The following is a 21,395-nucleotide window of genomic DNA, read 5'->3' as shown; positions in this document are numbered from 1 at the left end:
ACTGTATAAAAATGAAACAACTAGGGAAGCCTGGGTGGCTCAGACAGTTAGCATCCCACTTTGGCCTAAGTTATGATCTCACGGTTCATGAGTTCAAGCCCCGTGTCAGGCTCTGTGCTGACAGCTGAGAGCCTAAAGCCTGCTTTGGATTCTGAGTCTCCCTCTCTTTCTGCCTCTCCCCTCCTTGTGATGTGTCTCTCTCTCTCAAAAATAAAGCTGTTTTGTTTTGTTTTGTTTTAATGAAAGAACTAAATGTATTGACATAAAAAGCAACTAGTATTCTGTCATGAGAGTAGGTACCATATGGTATGTTTGACATAATCCAATTTACTAAAAGAATAACAAAGTATAATCAGACAGATAGACAGAATGTGAGGAATATACCAAAATTGGGTTGTTCTGTTAGGTTGGTACAGACCTAGCAAACAATTCAAAGGAAGCATATAGAATGATTTTGTAAGTAGAGTAGTGCCTTTTCCCAATTCTTTTCAAGTTCCTTAAAATGGTGGGCTCAAAGTTTGGTGATAAATGTCTTTGAGAAGAGAAGAGGAAAGAAACTTACATCTTTATATTTTTTAATAATTTCAGGCTGATAGTGGAGTCGATTTAAGCCTTTAATTATCTCTCCACCCATGGCCTTCTTAAAGGCCATATTTTAATTATGTTGTTCAAATGCCAAGTAATGCATTTGGCTGGAATTTTCTTTTGCCTTAGCACGATATTTTTGGGTCTGTGTTCATGATCTATTATTAATTTATTGTTTGGTGGGGGGGGGGGGATTATTTGTACCTTGATTTCCCTTTGGTCGTTCCCCCTCCACTACCGTGAAGGATAGACAAAAATCATGTTCCGATGAAAGAGTCGTTGGTTTTGTTTCTTACAATGAGCTGTCCACTAGAGTGCCCTCTCTACTCTTTTTGGTTAACCAGAGATCTGCAGTCTCAAGGGATGCTTTCCTGATTTCAGCAGTCATTCAGGATAGGCATTAATCTTCAGCATTATAGCCTTTTATTATTTTCCTAAAATGCGTGAAGTCTGTTAGTCTTCATTCTTTTTTCTTTGTCTCCCTTCTGAGCAAGTTATTTCGTGAACGTTGACAGATTCTGAAGTTTAGAGATAGACAAAAGACCCACAATAGTCAACATAATACTGAGAGAGAATGAAGGTGGAAGACTGATGTTATCCAACTTGAAAACTTACTAAGAAGCTATTGTAAACAAGTCAGTGTGGCATTGGTAAAAGAACAGACAAGTAGGTCAGTGGAACAGAATAGACAGGCCAGAACTAGATCCACACAAATATAGTCAACAGATCCTTGACAGAGGAGCAGAGGCAACACAGTGGGGCAAAGTGGTCTCTTCAACAAATGGTGCTGGCACAACTGGACATCCACAACTAAGAAATGAATCCAGACACAGACCTTAAATGTATTACAAAAATAAAATCAATATGGATCACAGACCTAGATGTGAAATGTTAAAAGTATAAAATCCTACGAAGACAGCATGGGAGAAACCTGGCTGACCTTGAGGATGATGATGACCTTAGATACAACGCCAAAGGCATGGTCCATGATAAAAATAGATGAGCTAGACTTCATTAAAATTGAAAACTTCTGGCTCCACAAGAGGCAATATCAAGAGAATCAGAAGACAAATCACAGAGGAGGGGGGCTTATTTGCAAAAGATACATACTATAAAAGACAGCTATCCAAAATAAAAAGAACACAAAAACCCCAATTAAAAAAATGGGCCAAAAACCTTAAGAGACACCTCATCAGAGATGATATACAGATGGCAAATAAAGATGAGAAGATGCCCCATATCATATGACATCAGGGAAATGCAAATTAAAACAGCAATGAGATACTACTGCTCATCTATTAGGATGGGCCAGATCCCAAACACTGACCACACTGAACGGTGGCGAGGATGCCGAGCGGTAGGAACTTCCAGACATTTCTGGTGGAATGCAAAATGTCACAGCCATTTCGGGAAGACCGTTTGTCATTTTCTTACAAATCTGCACATATTCTTACCTTATGATTCTATGGTTGTGCTCCTTAGGATTTATCCAAGGAATTGACAATTTACGTTTACACAAAAACCTTCACATGGATGGTTCTAGCAACACTATTTAAACGCCAAAACCTGGGAGCAATCAAGATGGCCTTCAGTAGGTTAACGGATAAATAAACTGTGGTCCATCCAGACAGTGGACTATTGTGCAGTGGATTTCTAGGGCACCGAAGCCACTCTATCTGATACTACAATGATAGCCACAGATACATCTGTCCATCCAAACCTATAGATTTTATACCAAGAATGAACCTGAATGTAAATTTTGGACCTTGGGTGTTAGTGATGTGTCTGTGTTGATTCACAAAGTGTAACAAAAGTACCATTCTGGTGTGGGATGTTGATAGTGAGAGAGGCTGTGGGTCTGTGAGGGCAGAGAGTATATGTGGAATCTCTGTACCTTCCCTTCAATTTTACTGTGGACCTAAAATTGTTCAAAAAGTGTCTTTAAAAAATATATTAGCTCTGGGTAAATTTGAAAAAAAAAAAAACAGACATCTAGAAACATGTAAAATAGGAGTTTGTGTTAAATTTTAATTATTGTGGCCAAGAAAGTTAGAAAAAAAAAACAAAACCCTGGATATTTGGGTAAAGTTCAGGAGAAAGAATACATATAATGTTAAATAATCTTCTAGGAAGAAGAAATACAAAACACCAAGGCCCTAAGGTAGTGACTTTCAACTAGAAGCTACTCTGACCCCCTTGGGCTGTTTGGCAGTGTCTAGATGTAAGTTTGGGTTGCGCAACTGGGGGCAGGGCTTTCTTCTGGTATCTAGCGAATAGAGGCCAGTGGTATACAGAACAGTCCCCTATAACAAAGAATTTTCCAGCCAAAATATCCGGTCAGTAGTGGTGACGTTTGAGAAATCCTGCTTTCGGATGACAGTGCGCCTGTCCTTTTGCAACATAGCAAGGAGACTGGTGGGGCTAGATCAGAGTGAGAGGTGGAAGGCCCGGCTGCAGAATATGGGAAGTTACATTGGAGGGGAGAGAAAGCACATCCTCTCTGAGAGCAGGGCAAACCTGAAGGGTTTATCGCACAGCAGTGCCGTAAGCCTACGTGTGGTTGAACAGGATCCATGATGCTGGAGAAGGGTACTGTGTTATGATAGGCAACTAGGGGGGAGCCAGGCAGCCTATGTGAGAAGCTATTTCCAGTAAGCAATAGTGTCGTCATGGACCATGTCATAGTAATGGGGAAGGTGAAAGGTGGCCAAAACTTGAATACCTTTGAAAGATAGAAAGAAATTCTCACCACATTAAATCTGGGGAGAGACACAGAGACAGAAAGGGAAAGAGAGGGAGTTTGAGATAAGGAGGAAAAGAACAGCAACAGGAAAAGTACACCTGCCATTGACCAAGACAGAAAAGGCTCTGGTCAGAGGTCTTGACCGTCAGAAGCTCAGTTCTCTGTATTAGTTTTGAAATCAATTGTATTTTTATGTCAGTATATCTGAATTCCTATGATCGTGCCTGTGTTTCACAAGCTTGAAAATATCTAAGAAAGAAATTTGGGGGTTGAGATGGAGTTTAGGTGTCTAATTTGTATGTTATAAATGCAACAGTTGAAGAAATTGGAGATATGTGAATAGAGGAGCTAGAAACCATAGAAGAGAACAGGCAGCAGCTTCCTGATTTTGATGACCTACTACATGGAAGAAATACTAAAATTATTCAGGAGCGTTCCGTAAGACACGTAAGCACAATGGGAAGAACTTAATAAAATGGCAGATTTTAACTCAAAATAGTGAAGAAAAAGAAAAAAAGACAAGTACCTTAAAAGCCAAAGAATTACCAGTTAGTGAGCTTTTTGTGTGCTATTAGTTTGTGGTAAACGTGGATGATTGTCTCTCAGAAATATTCTTGGATTGGAAGAGAGAGGAGATCCTTAACATCCTATTCAGCCTGAGTATGAAGTAGAAAAATCTTTTTGCTGCCTTTCACTACTATGTTGCCAAGTTTTACTATTAATATGGTCTACTAATATACCACACTCAGGTCCTTGGCTGTCAGGGAATGTGAAAAATATGCCAAAATATATTAAACAATACTTATCTACAGTGGAATTTACTATATGTTAGTATGAGTCCTAGTTTTATGAAATGACTCTGGTTCAATAAACAATATTAAACTATCTTTTCTTGATTCTTAGTGAATTAACATGGACCATTTTTTCCCTGGAAATCTGCACAAAAGAATGATAATTTTCACCCCAATATAATTACTTTTGCAGCTCTTTTCCCAGGTGCTGTTGTTAAAGAAGGTGATGTCTTCTAGACTCAGAACTGTCTGAAGAAATCTATTTTGTTAGTTTTCTCTAGTCAGCACTCTTTAACATTTTTGGTGAAAGATAAATATTATCTGGAGGGCATTGTACACTTTGTTCTCCATTTTAAAATGTGCAAATATGAGAAGCGAGTGTCTATTTTTTGCAATTATTAACTTTTTCTTGAATAAGAAAGATGATTACAGCTAAATTTCGTAACACTTGTCACTTAGGAATTTAAGAATGCCTGAAGCAATCTGAAACTACTTCAGCTGCTTTGGGCTATTTTAGAAAATAATTTGATACATTTTTTTGAGCATTCCAGAGGGGTATGACCCTTTCCCTTAATGGCTGTAGCTTGAATTCTTACATAAGTACTTTGGTATGGAGGTTGGTATGAAATATGGAAGAATATGTGAATAAATGAATAATTAATAATCATCAATGATAAGAGTTTGTGGTATAGCGGATTGAGATTCAAAAGCTATCGCTTCCATTATTTTGAGAATGTTTATCATGATATTACTTCCTGAGAATCTTGGTTTGCACTGAATTTTTCTTCTTTAAAATCAGGACTATAGTTGGCTGATAAGGGAAGACTTCAGGCATTTTTATCAGCTACACTCTGGCAGGACAGACTGCTGTGACAGGTAAAAAAAAAAAAAATACCCCCCTAAGTGTTGATTCTCCTTGCACAATTGGTTCATCATTTTGACAGACAAATCAACCCAAAAGGCAAGGAAACTATTTTTGGATGGTGCCTTTTTTTTTTTTTTTTTTTTTTTTTACAGCGCATACCATCATTGTTGTCAAAACTGGTTGGAAACGCAGACACAAGCCTATTGTATACTTCTGTTTTATTTGGCAGAGTCAGAATAGTTGCTATTATATGGTAGGATATACACCTTGCTTATTCCGTTAACACATTTCTCACAACACGCCGGAAGCATTCGCATGAATAATAATTCCACAGTTGGGAGTTCAAATTCTAAATTGTCTTCAAATACAGCATTTTAAACAAAAACAGGAAAGAATTGGGTTATCCAACTTATCCACTAAGCACAGAAACTTGCAGTAGACTTGAACAGGTAAATCACCTCTCTGTGCCTATTTTCTCATATTCAACAAGGGATGGTAATAGTATACTCCTTATGCTAGTGATGGGAAAGGAACATACGAGTACCTTATGTGAAAGTACTGACCAACTGGACATGTCTGTGTGGATATAAGGTTATTTGCCATTATCAACATATCACGCTATGTAACATCTTCTCCCTTCATTAAGCCTAAACACCATCCTTCTAAGGGTAAAAGAGTCTTTCTCATTGGGTCAATCATTGAGCCCACTTTTATTGTGCATAATAGGGTTAATAAGGGGATACAGAGAAATAGAGAAACCCAAGAGAATATGGTATTATCCTAAGAGCTAGTTTCTGTTAAAGAAAGGAGAGTAAATGAGAGAACTACTTTAGTAGAATGGAGGGAGCAGTGGTGTGTGTGTGTGTGTGTGTGTGTGTGTGTGTGTGTGTGTGAGAGAGAGAGAGAGAGAGAGAGAGAGAGAGAGAGAGAGAGAGAGAGAGATTGGTAGCTTTGTGTGCATCAAGAGTTAAATATTGAAAGCAACTGTCACCAGTACGTGTGAGAAAGGAATTGCCTGCAAACACCAGGGCCAGGTCTAAGGGCCTATAAGGAAAGTGAGTTGTGCAAGTATAAGGTTGAATGCTGTCCTTAAGTAAAATTTCAAGCCTTTGTTCATCGTGGATGTTTTGCATTAACTTTGACTTTTCAATGGTGCATTGAAAGGACCAATTGGCGTTTGTCATTGGGAATTTTTAATGCCTGCTTAAATTTTGCACCTATGGTCTTGCCTCACTTGCCTCACGCTATTCTCTGTCCTGACATGGCAACAGAATGGAGGAAGGACTTTTAGAAGTTTTTTTTTTTTTTCTTTTTTAATACGTACAAGGAATTAAATCTCTGCTTCCCATTTTCTCGTAGACTTAGATAAAATTTTGTTTCAAATAATTTTGGGAAGTCTGGCCACCATTTCCTTGAATGTGCCTCCATTTAAAGGTAAAGTCATAAGCCGGTTTGTTTTCTCTTATTGCTGTTGTGTGTTTATTTGTTTGTAAGAAGTTACATAAGCTATAGTAAAAATTCTAACTCAGAAATCAGAGGAAAACCAAATGTGGTACTTACATTTAAGTTATGTAACATGTTTTGGTAACTAAAAGCTAATTGTGCCTTTTAAGAAGAAGAAAGAAAGAAAAGAAAAAGGGGGAAAAAGAAAAGAAGGAATAAAGAAAAGAAAACAAAAGAGAAAGAAAAGCAAGAAAGAAAGAAAGAAAGGATAAGAAAAGAAAAAGAAGGAGTGAATTTCGGTAGACAAAGAACATTAGATTGTGTGATACAAAACAATATAAACATTCACAAGTGAAAATAAGAAAATCATCATTATTCAGGCAATTACATTAATGAGAAACCCAACTGGAACAAGACATACACAAAAAAGGAGGCTGTGATAAAATATATATGAAAGAGAAGTCATTAAGATATTTCATATTTTCATGGACAACTAAAAACTCTAAATGGTGATCTGGAATGAAAATGGTGACGTTTGAAATAATTCACAATATATTCAGGAGTATCTCCGTTACATTGCTTTTTCCAACACATGTTCACAATTTGACAAAGTCTCAGGGAGAAAAAGGAGGAGGTCCCCATGATGGAGTTTCTGGTGGAGGGATGGTGGAATAGAAACTATCATGCATCTTCTCCCCTCTTTAGTCACAGCTACATATCATTGATTTCATGTCTCAACTTGGGGCTGGCCATCCAAGCAGGATTTCATTTTTTTTAAGAAGCTCTCCTAAATCTTTATAAAAGCTATTTCTTTGAAAACTTTTAGAGTTAGTCCACAAAATTTCATTTTAAAATTCAAATCATGCTGTTTCTAAATTTCTTTTGAAATATCAGTAATTTGAAATAGACTTCACACACAATTTTTTTTTTTATTTTTGTTTAATTAAGCCGTGTGTCCAAAAATAAGACTAGTTTAGGAGTGATGTAATTGCACAGGGAAAGGTAATATTCCATCGCTCTCATTCTATAAGTTGCATAGAATGTTGAGATACTGAATTTATATTTGGTTAAACAGTGTTGCTAGCATTACTTTTTCTAAGTTCTGAAGCTAGACTCTTAAGAGTATAAAGTCCCAAAGATAAATATTAAAGTTCAAACAAGAAGAAATTGCCCAAAGAAGCTATCTTTGATCAAACATGGTTTATTCTTGTTTGAAAGACTAAAAGAATAACTAAAGAATACAGCAACAGACTCAATGGAAAGAATTTCACAAAAGATTTTATTTGCAGTGGACTTGAAGAACAAAGTATGGCGGTGTAAGTTTAAGACATTCTTTTGCAGATATCCCATCCTTCATTTTGTCATATGAACAAGAGAGATTCTATAAGCCTCTGACTCACCCTGGGACTCTTATAAGTTCATTTTGATCATACCATGACTCCAAGTGTCCCTGCTCCTATCTTGGCATTACTGATAAAAGTAACACACTACCAGTCATCCTGTAATTAAAAGAAGAGTTTGAAAACACTCTTTGGTAGATTTTGTGAGTTCCTAAAAGAATGTTTCAGTATATTTCTTGAGTTTCTAAAGGGAAAATGGGGAGAGGAAGAAGACAGTGGATAAGAAGATGGGGAAAAGAAGAAACTGTAGTGGAGAAAGATTGAGGGGGAAAAAAGAGTAAAACAGAAAAAGAACCAGGGATGGAGAAGGAAACAACTGAAAAGTAAAAATTAGTTTCTTTAGCCATCTTGGATGTTTCATATGTCACTCTAAGTCACTTTTGCCTTAGCAGAAAAGAAAAGTCACTAAATTGTCAAAAAAGAGGGAGGAAAGAGAGAAACAGAGGAAGGAAGGAAGAGAGGAAGGAAGGAAGGGAGGGAGGAGGGGAGGGAGGGAGGAAGGGGGGAGGGAAGAAGGGAGAAAGGAAGGAGAGATGGAAGAAGGAAATTCTTTTCTAGATGCCAATCAATATTAGATTTAAAATTTCAGAAGTAGTTGGCTCACCTTGCCCTAAATTGAAAGCTTTTGTGTTCCAATTCATTCTATAAGAAAGGAAAATGAAAATGGGTAGCAGGATTCAAGCAATTCTGGATCCACGCTCCACCTCATTATTGATGGGGAAAGTTCAAGGTTGAAATGGAGCAACTAATAGATTCCCTCCACTTTCTAATCAAGTCTTATGTATCTGTGTGTGTGTGTGTGTGTGTGTGTGTGTGTGTGTGTGTGTGTGTGTGTGTGAAGTTTGAAAACAGTGTAAGGGATAGCCAGAAGCTGATAGTTTCCAAGTTTTTTACATTATTTTTTTAACTTTAAAAAGAAGAGTATTATCCCCATTTTATAGGCAGAGAAATTCAGCTTTAAAAGAAATAACTTGTGCATGGTCATAGAGCTATAAACTGTTAAACCAGGCTTTCAACCTAAACCTTTCTAACTGCATTTTGCATCGTTCAGCTACTGCAGTTATATTTTCATTCCTATATCCAACAGGCCTTTTCCACTTATTAGCTGACATTATATTCTGCAACAGGTGAATTGGTGGATCATTTCGTCTTTGAAATCCTTGTTTCCCAAGATTGGCTTAACATCATTCTCTCTAAAGTCCTTTCTACCACTTGGCCGTCTCTCCCAACCCCATGGCCTTTGTTGCTGTAGTTGTTGTTGTTGTTGTTGTTCTATATTTGTGTGGTGTGCGTGTGTGTGTGTTTTACTCCAACCTAGGATTCTCTTGTAAGCTATTTCTTTTCTCTTTCTACATATACTATGACTTGGTTAGAGATGTATTCCATCCTATAGTGCATATAGTAGTGCAATTACTACCTCTAGGCAGAGACTGTTGATTCCCTAACTACAGTCCACCTCCCTGTCCTTCATTCTGTATATCCACCGACAGTCTAAAGTTCTCGAATTTGCTTTCCCAGGCGTTTGAAATGCAAAGCTCAGCTGAGTTATCCTTCACTCCAAAACCGTTGTTGTAGTTATATCCCCGATAGGAGTGATGACAAACAGCTCACAACCAAATGTGCGAAGTCGAGAGCATCCTACCAATCCTTGGTGATGTTATTATTCCTTTGTAGCCTTAAAATAAGTGCTCTTTTGAAAGACATGGGTAACCTCTCCTAATTCCTGTGAGGACCAAAGGACATATTTCTCAAATGTAGTATGTGACTTATATCATCAAAGCCAAACGAAGGCTACTTTTCTTTTTCTTTATAGGGTTTTGCAAACAAAAACAAAGGACAGACTATGACTTAAATGAAGGATCTTTATAACAGCAGAAAGATCGGCAACTCGAGAGACCAGCAGTTGCACCCCTGGTTTCCTCAGGCTGCCATCTGTTGCTTGGATACATACACATCTTTGTTTCTGGCTGTGCTCTCTATGTGGGTCTCCTGTCTAACAGCCAGCGTGCGACCAAGGAAGGGAAATGTGGTGCCAGCATTCCAGTGGCGGGGTGATATATAGAACATAGTGATTTTGACTTTCTTAACTCTAATTAATTTCTTAAATTTTTTTTAATGTTTTTATTTATTTTTGAGACAGAGAGAGACAGAGCATGAGCAGGGGAGGGGCAGAGAGAGAGGGGGAGACACAGAATCTTAAGCAGACTCCAGGCGCCGAGCTGTCAGTACAGAGCCCGATGTGGGGCTCGAACTCACAAACCGTGAGATCATGACCTGAGATGAAGTCGGACGCTCAACCGATTGAGCCACCCAGGTGCCCCTAATTAATTTCTTTTTTAAGGACAGTTGTACATTCACAGAGCCGGAAAATTGCTATTCAAAATGTCCCTAAGGCACTGATTCTGAAAACGTAAAGAAAGTTTCACACATTCACCCTGTACCTCCTACCCCCTGAGCACCCTCCCCCCCCCCCCACACACAATTGCTAGGAAACAGAGTGAATAAGATAATCAACAATATTGGGGTGCCTGGGTGGCTCAGTCGGTTGAGCATCTGACTTTGGCTCAGGTCACAATCTCGTGGTCCGTGAGTTCGAGCCCCGCATTGGGCTCTGGGTTGATGGCTTGGAGCCTGGAGCCTGCTTCCGATTCTGTGTCTCCCTCTCTCTCTGCCCCTCCCCCATTCATGCTCTGTCTCTCTCTGTCTCAAAAATAAATAAACGTTAAAAAAAAAAAAAAAAAAGATAATCAACAATAGACCTGACTTCAGGTAGTAGAAATTATCTGGGATTGCACACTGTTTTCAGTATTGGCTGTTGTATCCAGAAGGTGTGGGAACTATCTGGAAGCCATATTAGCAAGGAATAAATTGTTCGTTGGTAGGGTGGAAATGCAGATTATTTTTATGACCTATTCCAAAACAAATTCTAGTCTGAGAGTCAGCTCTGTTCCCTAGTCATACAGGCTCACTCCGCAAGACAGAGCAGAAGGCAACGTGCTAGTCTATCTTATGTCTTGCTTCTGCAACAAACAGGTATTAAGAGCATGAAGTAGGCCTCGGGAGGTGTCCTGATGCTGCTGACAAGAACGACTTTGTTCTGGGAACACACACGTGTCCTTTTGCTGTTAGGACGAGCTTCTGTTAGGATTTGGCCTTCTGGGAAGAAGCGGCTCATAGAGCCTGCCCACCAATTCATCAGACGTTCGTCAACATCACCTACGAATAGAGTTGAGATTCTAGCTGTGGTTCCCAGCCCCGATGGCTGGCTGCACCACCGGACAGAATTAATGGAATGTTTGTCATTATCCTCCCTTGCACCATATGTGCCTTAATGACAGGGATGGTGTTTAATTAATCTTGGTGTTTCTAGAATCCATTCACAATGTCTGAAACATATTTGGCATTCAGTAAATGTTGCTAATCCAAATGACATTAATTAAGCTGCTATGAACTTATCTTCAAGCAAAATTCTGGCTTTTGTTTTAGTTATAAATCAGTGGCTATCATGCAATTAAGTAAGTGTTCTTTAAAAATTAAAGGGGTTAATCCCAGCTGAAATACTTAAATATTGAGGAACGTTAAATAGTGTATTACTTTGCTGGGGCTGCCAAGACAAAATATCACAGACTGGTTGGTTTAAACAACAGAAATTTATTTTCTCATGCTTTTGGAAGCTGGAAATCCATATCAATGTGTCGGTGGGTTGTTTGCCCAGGACCACTGTCTTTGGTTTATTGATGGCCACCTTGCTGTGTGTTCACATGATCTTTCCTCTGTTGCAACCTTCCCTGGTATCTCTCCTTTTCCTATAATGACACCGGTCCTATGGTTGAGGGCTCTACCTCATTTAACGTTAATTCCCTCTTTAAAGACCCTGTCTCCAAACACGGTGGCTTTGAGGGTTAGGATTTCAGCTTATGGACTTGGGAAAAGCACAGTTTTGTCCATTACACACAGAATAGCGTATCTGTCTTCGTTTGTTTCAGGTATATTTTTTATTACTTTATTCCTGTTCAGATCATGCAAACATATTTAAGTCACAAGGAATGTGTGGTGTCCAACAATGAATGTGATTTCCCGATGTCTGTATTCAGTAGAGGAGCTAGAAGTGAAAGGGTGTGACATTTTAAATCCAATGTGTACTTTTGTTAAAGATGTTTTATATCACTTTTCATAACATACTGTCTTGCCAAAAAAAGTAAATAGCTTTATTTGCCCTGAGTTCCACATATAAAAAAGGGTTGCTTACGTATCTTCAAATATGACTCATGCTATTATTTTGTGATGTCAATGATACATGACATGGTAAATTGCATAACACTCAAAGCAAGTTTATCTTGACATTTATGAGTAATGACATTTACAGAGAATAAAAAAATGAAATGGTTTATTGTTTTGTTTTCTCAGATTTCAGAAACATTATTAGAGGCTTCTAAATCAATATAAAACCGGGAAACACAGACATTTAGATGTTGAAGAGGCTAAATGGATTTAGTATGCTTAAACTACCAAAACATCTATTGCACCCCAGATTGTATCCAGACAAGAAACTGTGTCTTTTAAAAAACACACAAGCAATAAATGTAAAAATGGAAGACCCCATAAAAGCTTTAATTTGTGATAATTTTCAACATATGTTCAGTAGCAGTGTCTGATTTAGATGTCATCCATACACAGTCATAGCTAGTCATTGGCTTGTCAAATTTCATATTAATCTCTTAGTCCATAAGAAGAATGATTTTTTTTTAAAAACTAAATAAAAGTGTGCATGGGTGAGCCAATCAGTAAAAGAGAGAACTGAGTTTCTCGGTAGCTACATAGTTCTCTAGAAGTGAATTAGATCACTTTGGAAATAATTAACTCTTATGCAGAATGTATCAGATCAATAGAGCCTCAAATCTATTATAAATAGGTGAAACATACATCTATAAAAAATAAAATCTTGAATCAATGTAGCAGTTAGTAGGCATACCCTATAGAATCATTTCCACAAAAGTAAAGTAGATGTTTTTTGATACAGTGCTGGCAAATATTGCATACATTATTTTCTATCTGCAACAACCTTTTAATGTAGAATGTAATACCCTTATATTAATGATAAGACCTCAGGGTAAATATGATTCTTAAATATCAGCTGCATAGCATATGCAAAGGTGAATTGAGATTCAAACATATCAGACTGAAAAGGCAGTACACTTTGTATTACTTTTAATATTTTTATGATTTATGCTGAACAGATCGATTCAGCAGGAATGTGGCATGGCACTTGGCGTCCCATTGGGTATCTAATCATGTTTATTTCAGAGGATTTGACTGACTCCCTGGAAGCACCAGCTTCCTAACCAACAACCCAATGCCTGTCCCCAGTTATAGTAGAAACCACACTCTCCAGGAGTGTGTGCAAAACACAATCAAATAACAAAGAAATAAATGTGCTTGCCTTTCCTTGGCTAAATAATTTAGTCAAAGTGAAATTCTGCTCTCAGTTTAACATCTGTTAAGAATAATTGAAGAGTTTATAGTCAGTACTACTTCCGTTCCTATGCTTTTTCTTCTTAAATGCATGTATCTCTTCCTTGCTCTCCTACTCCACTTGTCGCTAAAAAATATATTTACCAGTATTGTTTTTTAGAAAAACCAACTTAACCTTGGCTTCTTCTTTCAAGTTCAAAAAACACAATCTTCCTAAAGATTTAAATTTGAGCCTTTAGATCAAATACAGTGTGCTTTTACTGGCTGGAGATTATTATGAACACAGTCATTAAATTATTAGTCTTCATAGGTGAAATTAGAGAACTATCTACTTTAGAAAAATGATTCAAAACTATCCTCTTTTATTTCATATTTCACAATAAGATGAAGTTGATTTCTGCCACTGTTGAATGGTAAATGTATAATAACCTTCTTGAGAAATTGGGATCCTATTTAACAAGTGGTCCAGATTTCACATGTTTTGGATTTAAGAAATATGCTCAAACTGGCTTTTGTGCTGTGTCATTCTCTAAGACATTTTGACTCTCATTTAACTTAAATTACAATCTAAACAGGCAAGAAAAAATTGCATTTTATTTTTTGTTAGGAGAATTCAGTGGAATGATACGGAAGTTTTTAACGACATGAATATGGCTTATGACTTTGGAGAAGGTAAAATTACTAGGCAAGTGTTGCATAAAAGCAGAACACAATGCAGCCTTTGAGGGGACTGACTCTTGTGAACCCAACCTGAATGGCTCTATGTTCCCAAATTGCTGATTTGGAAACATAAGGGGTTTAGATCACACACAAAAAATGGCATTTTGAAACAAATTTGCCTTTATACTCTCTGGTCATAGCCTTGGGATATGAATCATTTTCCAAGCAACATTCCAAAATAAGGGAAGCGTTCATCACAAGTTGGAAAACAAAATCTACAATGAGGAGAATGATAGGAAGATGTGATGAAAACATCATTCCATTGCTCGCAGCGTGTTTTACGGTTACTCTGTTCTATCAGTATAAGAGATAAACCTACACATTGGAAAAAAATGCCCTCCCCCAAGTGTTAATTAACTCTATGCTACTTTAAGGAGAGTGACGTAGCAAAATGATGACTGAGCAATAACACAGCAAAGGCAAAAAGAATCAAACTCCCAAGTGGAGTAGTGTGGGGGTGGGAGAGTTTCCTCATGCATTCTCTAAGCTGTGCTTTTCTCACCTTTTGGATATAGTCTCTACTCTTTTTCCATCCTTATTAGTTATCCTGGCTGTTCTCCTCTAGGTCAGGACCAAACATCTGATATCAAATATGGTTTCGGAAAACAAGGCTCCATGAAAACACAACGAGGTGGAATACTGGAAATCACACGGAGAATAAAATGAGAAACTAGAAAAATGTTTGGTAAGTTATCCGATTTACCTGTGCACTGGTTAATAGATTAATTGAGAATATATGGGTCTTGTTTCTAACTCTTTTCCCAACTAACTACAGGGATAACTCCTTAACCTCCATCTACCTCAGTTTTTCCATCTGTAAATAGAGAGAGTGAAACTTGTGGTCCCTGAGTTTCTATCTAGGGAAATATTTTATAAAGTTTTCACATAACTCTGTGAATTGTCATAAAGTGTGATCTATATTGTGGAAAACTACAATTCAAACAAAAACAGTAAATGATGTCTAGAATGATAAACTATGAGATAAACAGAAATTTCTCTCTCTTTATGTAAATGCTGCTAAGAGGAAAACAAAGGTGCAATCTAAATTATACTCTCAGGACAGTACATTTTAATGAGAGATTATTTGAGACCCTACAGAGGCCCGGGAGATGGGCCAGGACTAAACAAAAGATAAGAAGGAATCATCCTAGCAAAATTGATCTTGATACCATTTATTTCTCTAAATCAAATATTTGGCTCAAAAATCATACAGAATGGTGGATGGATTGGGATAATAATCTCATAAATAATTGTATCATAGGACTAGATACATAAAAATGAATACATTTTCTGAAAGTGAAGACAGAGTTTTATTTTTCACACGCATTAGCTACACCTTGATTTCGCGACTGTGACAAATATTTAGGGCACGTCTAGTCTGGACGTATTTCGAACATTATATATATCATAAAAATGTTCTATTTTGAAAGACCGGTACATTTATACAGATGTCAACACCAACTACATGTTCATTAGTTGTTGCCCATGAAACACTATTCAAATACTTCAAGAAAATAGGTGTGAAAAACACTTGATACAGGAAAATACTTGAATGTAATAAAAATACAGAAGGTGTTTCATCATGAGCTCAGTTAGGTGGATCTGAAAATTCTCAAGGCAAGAATCATTGTCACACACCATCCATCCCCTTCGCTTAGCCCCTCATTGCCAAAATGTGCTTCTTCCTTTCTCTATCCAATCCCTGCACCGAAGTAGGGAGCAGAAAGCATCACTGTCCTTAGGATGCCTTTGTATATGTGGACTCCCAGCAGCTTTCATTAAATTACCCTTCAAGAGAGGCTTGATCTTACCCTAGGGAATGCTTGGGCCCCTTTTGCTACTAAGATTCTTTTTTTTTTTTTGGCTTTTATTTTTATTTATTTTTTTTAATATAATGTATTGTCAAATTAGCTTACATAAAACACCCAGTGCTCATCCCAACAAGTGACCTCTTCAATGCCTATCACCCACTTTCCCCTCTCCCCCACCCCATCCACCCCCAGTTTGTTCACTGGATTTATGAGTTTCTTGTGGTTGTTTCTAACTATTTTCCCCCGTACCCTTCCCCCATGGACTTCTATTAAATTTCTCAAGACCCACATATGAGTGAAAACATGCAATATCTGTCCTTCACTGACTGATTTATTTAACATGATACCTCCCGGTTCCATTCATGTTGCTGCAAAATGGCATGATTTCATTCTTTCTCATTGCCAAGTAGTACTCCGTTGTATATATAAACCACATCTTCTTTATCCCTTCATCAGTTGATGGACATTTAGGCTCTTTCCATAATTTGGCTCTTGTTGAAAGCACTGCTATAAATGCTGGGGTACGTGTGCATTCTTCTCAAAGCTAGTACAAATAGTCCTAAATTTTGTGGGGAATCACGAAAGACCCTGAATAGCCAAAATAATATTGAAGAAGAAAACCAAAGTGGGAGGCATCACAATCCCAGACTTTAGCCTCTACCGCAAAGCTGTAATCATCAAGACAGTATGGTATTGGCACAAAAACAGACACATAGACCAATGGACTAGAATAGAGAATCCAGAATTGGACCCACACATGTATGGCCAACTAATCTTTGACAAAGCGGGAGGGAGTATCCAATGGAAACAGAGACAGTCTCTTTAGCAAATGGTGCTGGGAGAACTGGACAGCAACATGCAGAAGAATGAAACTAGACCACGTTCTTACAGCATACACAAAAATAAACTCAAAATGGATGAAAGACCTAAATGTGAGACAGAGAACCATCAAAACCCTAGAGGACAAAGCTACTAAGATTCTTTAATTCTAACTATGCTTTAGTGTTATTTTGGAGTCACCCCAATTTGGGCAAAAAAAAGATAAATCGTGATCTCTTGGGTACCACGTAATATCTGAGAAATCTGTGAAACATGCTACACATTTTTTAACGTTAGATTTAATTTTTCTTTTCTCCACCACCATTGTATTCCTGCATCTCCTCATTGTCTTTTTCTTCTTATGGTTACATATACCACATATTCTAATTTACCTCTAACATAGTAATATATGCAAACACGCCATAACTTTTTATTGCATTTCTCATGTGTATAAACTTTCCCAATCTACTTGTAAGCTCTGAAGCCTAACCTGTGTGTTCATCCTCACAAGCCTATAGTGAAACACCCCTGTACGATTCACTGAAACAGTAATAGCCAAGATTTATTGAGTCTCACCCTGTGTGAGGCTGTGTGCTAAGTGATACTATCTCCACTTATGAGGTAGAGGAAAGCTTTGCGGAGCTAAGTGGCTGATAAAGACAAAGCAAAGATCAGAACACCACCTGTTATGGGGCGCCTGGGTGGCTCAGTCGGTTAGGCATTTGACTTTGGCTCAGGTCATGATCTTGTGGTCTGTGGGTTCAAGTTTCATGTCGGGCTCTGTGCTAACAGCTCAGAGCCTGGAGCCTGCTACGGATTCTGTGTCTCCTTCTCTCTCTGCCCCTCCCCTGCTCATGCTCTGTGTCTCTCCATAATAAATATTAAAAAAAAAAAAAAAAGAAAAAGAAAAGAACACCACTGTTAGACTGCAGGCCGGGACTTTCCACTGATTTGCAGGTATAAATCTATCACTTTCTATCATTCTGCGTATATTTATATCAACTGAAAGGACCAGAAATACAGACCCCGCACTTAACTTTGTAGTGTTTTGTCTTGCTTTCCTCAACCACTGTGAATGTGTGCTTCGGGATTTATGGTTTGTTCTCTGTGCTGTGAATGTGAATTTGATCAAAAAGCATACAACCTAACCTGTTAGCTATGTGAGTGGTTATCACCAGGGCACTGAGTATGTGAGTACTCTATTTGCCTGCCCTATCTAAGCCTTGGTCAAACTGTGACCAAGACTTGGCTCCATTCAGGCACGGAAGCTCCTTACTTGTCTTATCAGACCCCTCCATTGCCACCTTGTGCTGGGAAATGATCGATTGGAAGAAGACCTTCACTCCCAGGGACTCCCAGGCAGTATTTCCAACCACCCATTCTGAACTATCGCTTCACTCACAAAGGCATCTGTGATCTTTCATGCCACCTATGAACCACTGTCCTCAAATAAATACATAAATAAAATGCTAGGCTATAATAAATTAAACTAAACTAATATAGCCTGTCTTTGTCAGGCATCTTGGGTTTGGTAAACTGTCTGGGAGTGTCGACCCAACCCTGATGTACCCACCTTGAGCGAATGGCTCAGGTTCTGCCACAGGAAGCCCAGGAATCTGAGGGGTGATGATCGTCAGGAGCCTTCAAACACACCAGTTATGTTAACCCACTCTGATGAGGGCCCCAGCTTCCCCCAGTTATCTTCTGAATGGTTTTGTCATAGCAATGTTTGATTTTCTTATTTTGCTTTGAAAAACACACCTTTATTAAAACAATTTGTGTAGCAAAATATTACAGGAGGGTCACCCCTAAAGCGACCTTGGTTAGCGACCTCCTATTGGTTAGATGTAGTAGATTCTCTCCTTTGTGTTCCTCCCACGGGACCTGTCCCTCCCTGCATGTATACCCATTGCGCCATTTACCAAAACATACTGAGATCTTATCTGACCTGAATTTCTTTCGTTTGGAAAGGGCTTTGTGAGAGCAAGGACTAAATTCATTCATCCTTGCATTATTAACACCAAGCCCAGTGCCTGTCACATGGTGGGTACCCTAAAAAGCTTGAATGCACTATACTTGAATTTAGAAGGAATCACTGTGTCTTAGTGGTTCAGAGACTCCTCTCAGTTTTAAATGTTTGCTGTGAATTTTAAACTATATTTCAGAAATCTGTGAAGAGAGAGAGCTCTGAAGGGGCAGAAAGGGGGGGGGGAGAGAGAGAGAGAGAGAGAGAGAGAGAGAGAAAGAGAAAGAAAGAGAAAGAGAAAGAGAGCCAGCCCCAAGCAGGCTCTGCACCATCAGCATAGAGCCCAATGAGGGGCTGGAACTTGCCAACCATGAGATCCTGACCTGAGCCGAAATCAAGAGTTGATCCTTTAACCAACTGGCCAACTCAGGTGATCCCTCACGTGCTTTTTAATGTAATTGCCAATTTCTTTCATTCTGTAGAAAAATATGAGCAACTATAGTGAGTTTGTTTTCTATTAGACATTGCTCACCTCATATGAGAAGGGGGGATTTTCAGTTAAAATATTGCCATATATTTAAAGAAGGTATTTGGATAAAATGACATTGGAAAAAAAATGCCTCCCTTATAGAGTTTGACCATCTATTGACAATGTGACCTGAGACTGAGAAGAAAATTAAAAAAAAAAAAAATAATAAGGGGAGAAATAAAAGTTACCTCTTTGAAAAAAATTATTTTTTTTGAGAGAGAGAAAGAGAGATACAGAGTATGAGCAGGGAGAGAGAGAGAGTGGGAGACACAGAATCTGAAGCAGGCTCTAGGCTCTGAGCTGTTAGCACAGAGCCTGATGCAGCATTCGAACTCATGAACCACGAGATCATGACCTGAGCCTAATTTGGATGCTTAACCAACTGAGCCACCCAGGTGCCCCAAGAATGTCACCATGTCTAAATAACAAATAATCCTTGGCATCTAGAACTAACTTGGTGCTTCCATATTCTGGGAGAACTTTATCTCAACTTTCATGTAAGCTCTTTCATGCTAACACGTTGAATTTCTCCACCCCTTCCTTCAGAGCCCGATCCAACAGCCACCACTGTCGCTTCTAATAGTTTTCCTTGAGAATTTTCTGGAAGCATAATGCTTCCTTTGGTTACAGTTTCAGCTGCACTCCTTTCAACTAAAACTAGCAAACAGGAGAAGAAATCTTCTAAACACCTGTCCCGCCATGACTCTGGCCACTGCAGTTCATACTCTGCTCTGAAGCTGCTACCAACGCAAGGGGACCCATGATCCAACCTATCCGGTGGGTGGCTCAGTCGTTTAAGTATCCAACTTTGGCTCAGGTCATGATCTCGGTTCGTGAGTTCGAGCCCCACAGAACAGAGTCCTGCTCTCTTCGAGCCCCACTGTCCGCACAGAGCCCGCTTCGAATCCTCTGTCCTCCTCTCTGCCTCTCCCCAGCTCGCACTCTCTCTATCTCTCAAACACTTAAAAATAAATAAATATTAAAAAAATTTTAAAGGTATTATGATATGAAGTAACATATACAATTTAAATGGGATAGAATGCAAAAGATATTTTCAAATGACATATCAGAGAAAGGGTTATTAGTATCCAAAATCTATGAAGAACTTATCAAACTCGACACCCAAAAAACAAATAACTCAGTGAAGGATTGGGCAGGAGACATGAATAGATACTTTTCCGAAGAAGACATCTAGATGGCAAACAGAAACATGAAAAGATGCTCAACATCACTCATCAGGGAAATACAAATCAAAACCACCATGAGATACCACCTCACGCCAGTCAGAATGGCTAAAATTAATAACTCAGGCAACCACAGATGTTGGCGAGGATGTGGAGAAAGAGGAACCTTTTTGCCCTGCTGGTGGGAATGCAAACTGGTACAGCCACTCTAGAAAACAGTATGGAGGTTTCCCAAAAAATTATGACCTAGCAATTGCACTCCTAGGCATTTATCCAGGGGATACAGGGGTGCTGTTTCAAAGGGGCACATGCACCCCAATGTTTATAGCAGCACTGTCAACAATAGCCGAAGTATGGAAAGAGCCCAAATGTCCATCGACTGATGAATGGATAAAGAGGTGGTACATACATACATACATACATACACAATGGAATATTACCCAGCAATCAAAAAAGAATGAAATCTTGCCATTTGCAACAACATGGATGGAACTAGAGTATATTTTGCCAAGCAAAATAAGTTACTGAGAAAAAGACAAGTACCATATGATTTCACTCGTGTGGAATTTAAGAAACAAAACAGATGCACATAAGGGAAGGGAAGAAAAAAAATAATATAAAAATGGAAGCAAACTATAAAAGACTCTTAAAAACAGAGAACAAACCGGGGGTTTCTGGAGAGGTGTTGGGTAGGGGGAAGGGCTAAAGGGGTGAGGGGCATTAAGGAGGAAACTTGTTGGGATGAGCCCTGGGTGTTATATGTTAGTGATGAATCATTAACCTTTATATCTGAACTTATTATTACACTATATGTTAACTAACTTGGATTTAAATTTTTAAAATAAATAAATAAGTAAATGAAAAGGTAAATGGAGTTGTCTGATATTCATTGTAAAACATGTAAATTATAAAATCCAATTTCCTTTCTATTTTACTAGTATTTCAAAGATATAAAAGATATATTAATGAGTTATGAGGAGTTATTATGAATTTGCTCCTATAATTAAATAAGCTCCTCCTCCCTTTTTTTTCTGACTACAAAATACATATAAATCCACATGGCTATT

At 38.3% G+C, this 21,395-nt stretch overlaps 1 pseudogene; it reads right to left on the bottom strand.

Annotated features, from left to right (window-relative positions):
- Positions 1-2,756: 2,756 nt before the first annotated feature.
- Positions 2,757-19,949, bottom strand: LOC109260127 (10 kDa heat shock protein, mitochondrial-like; annotated as a pseudogene).
- Between the last annotated feature and the right edge of the window lie 1,446 nt (positions 19,950-21,395).

The sequence above is a fragment of the Panthera pardus genome, unplaced genomic scaffold, assembly GCF_024362965.1.
Source record: "Panthera pardus isolate Hobbes unplaced genomic scaffold, ASM2436296v1 HiC_scaffold_15, whole genome shotgun sequence".
In the NCBI taxonomy this organism is placed as follows: domain Eukaryota; kingdom Metazoa; phylum Chordata; class Mammalia; order Carnivora; family Felidae; genus Panthera; species Panthera pardus.
The sequence above is the reverse complement of the archived record's forward strand: the minus strand, read 5'-3'. Positions and strand labels throughout refer to the sequence as shown.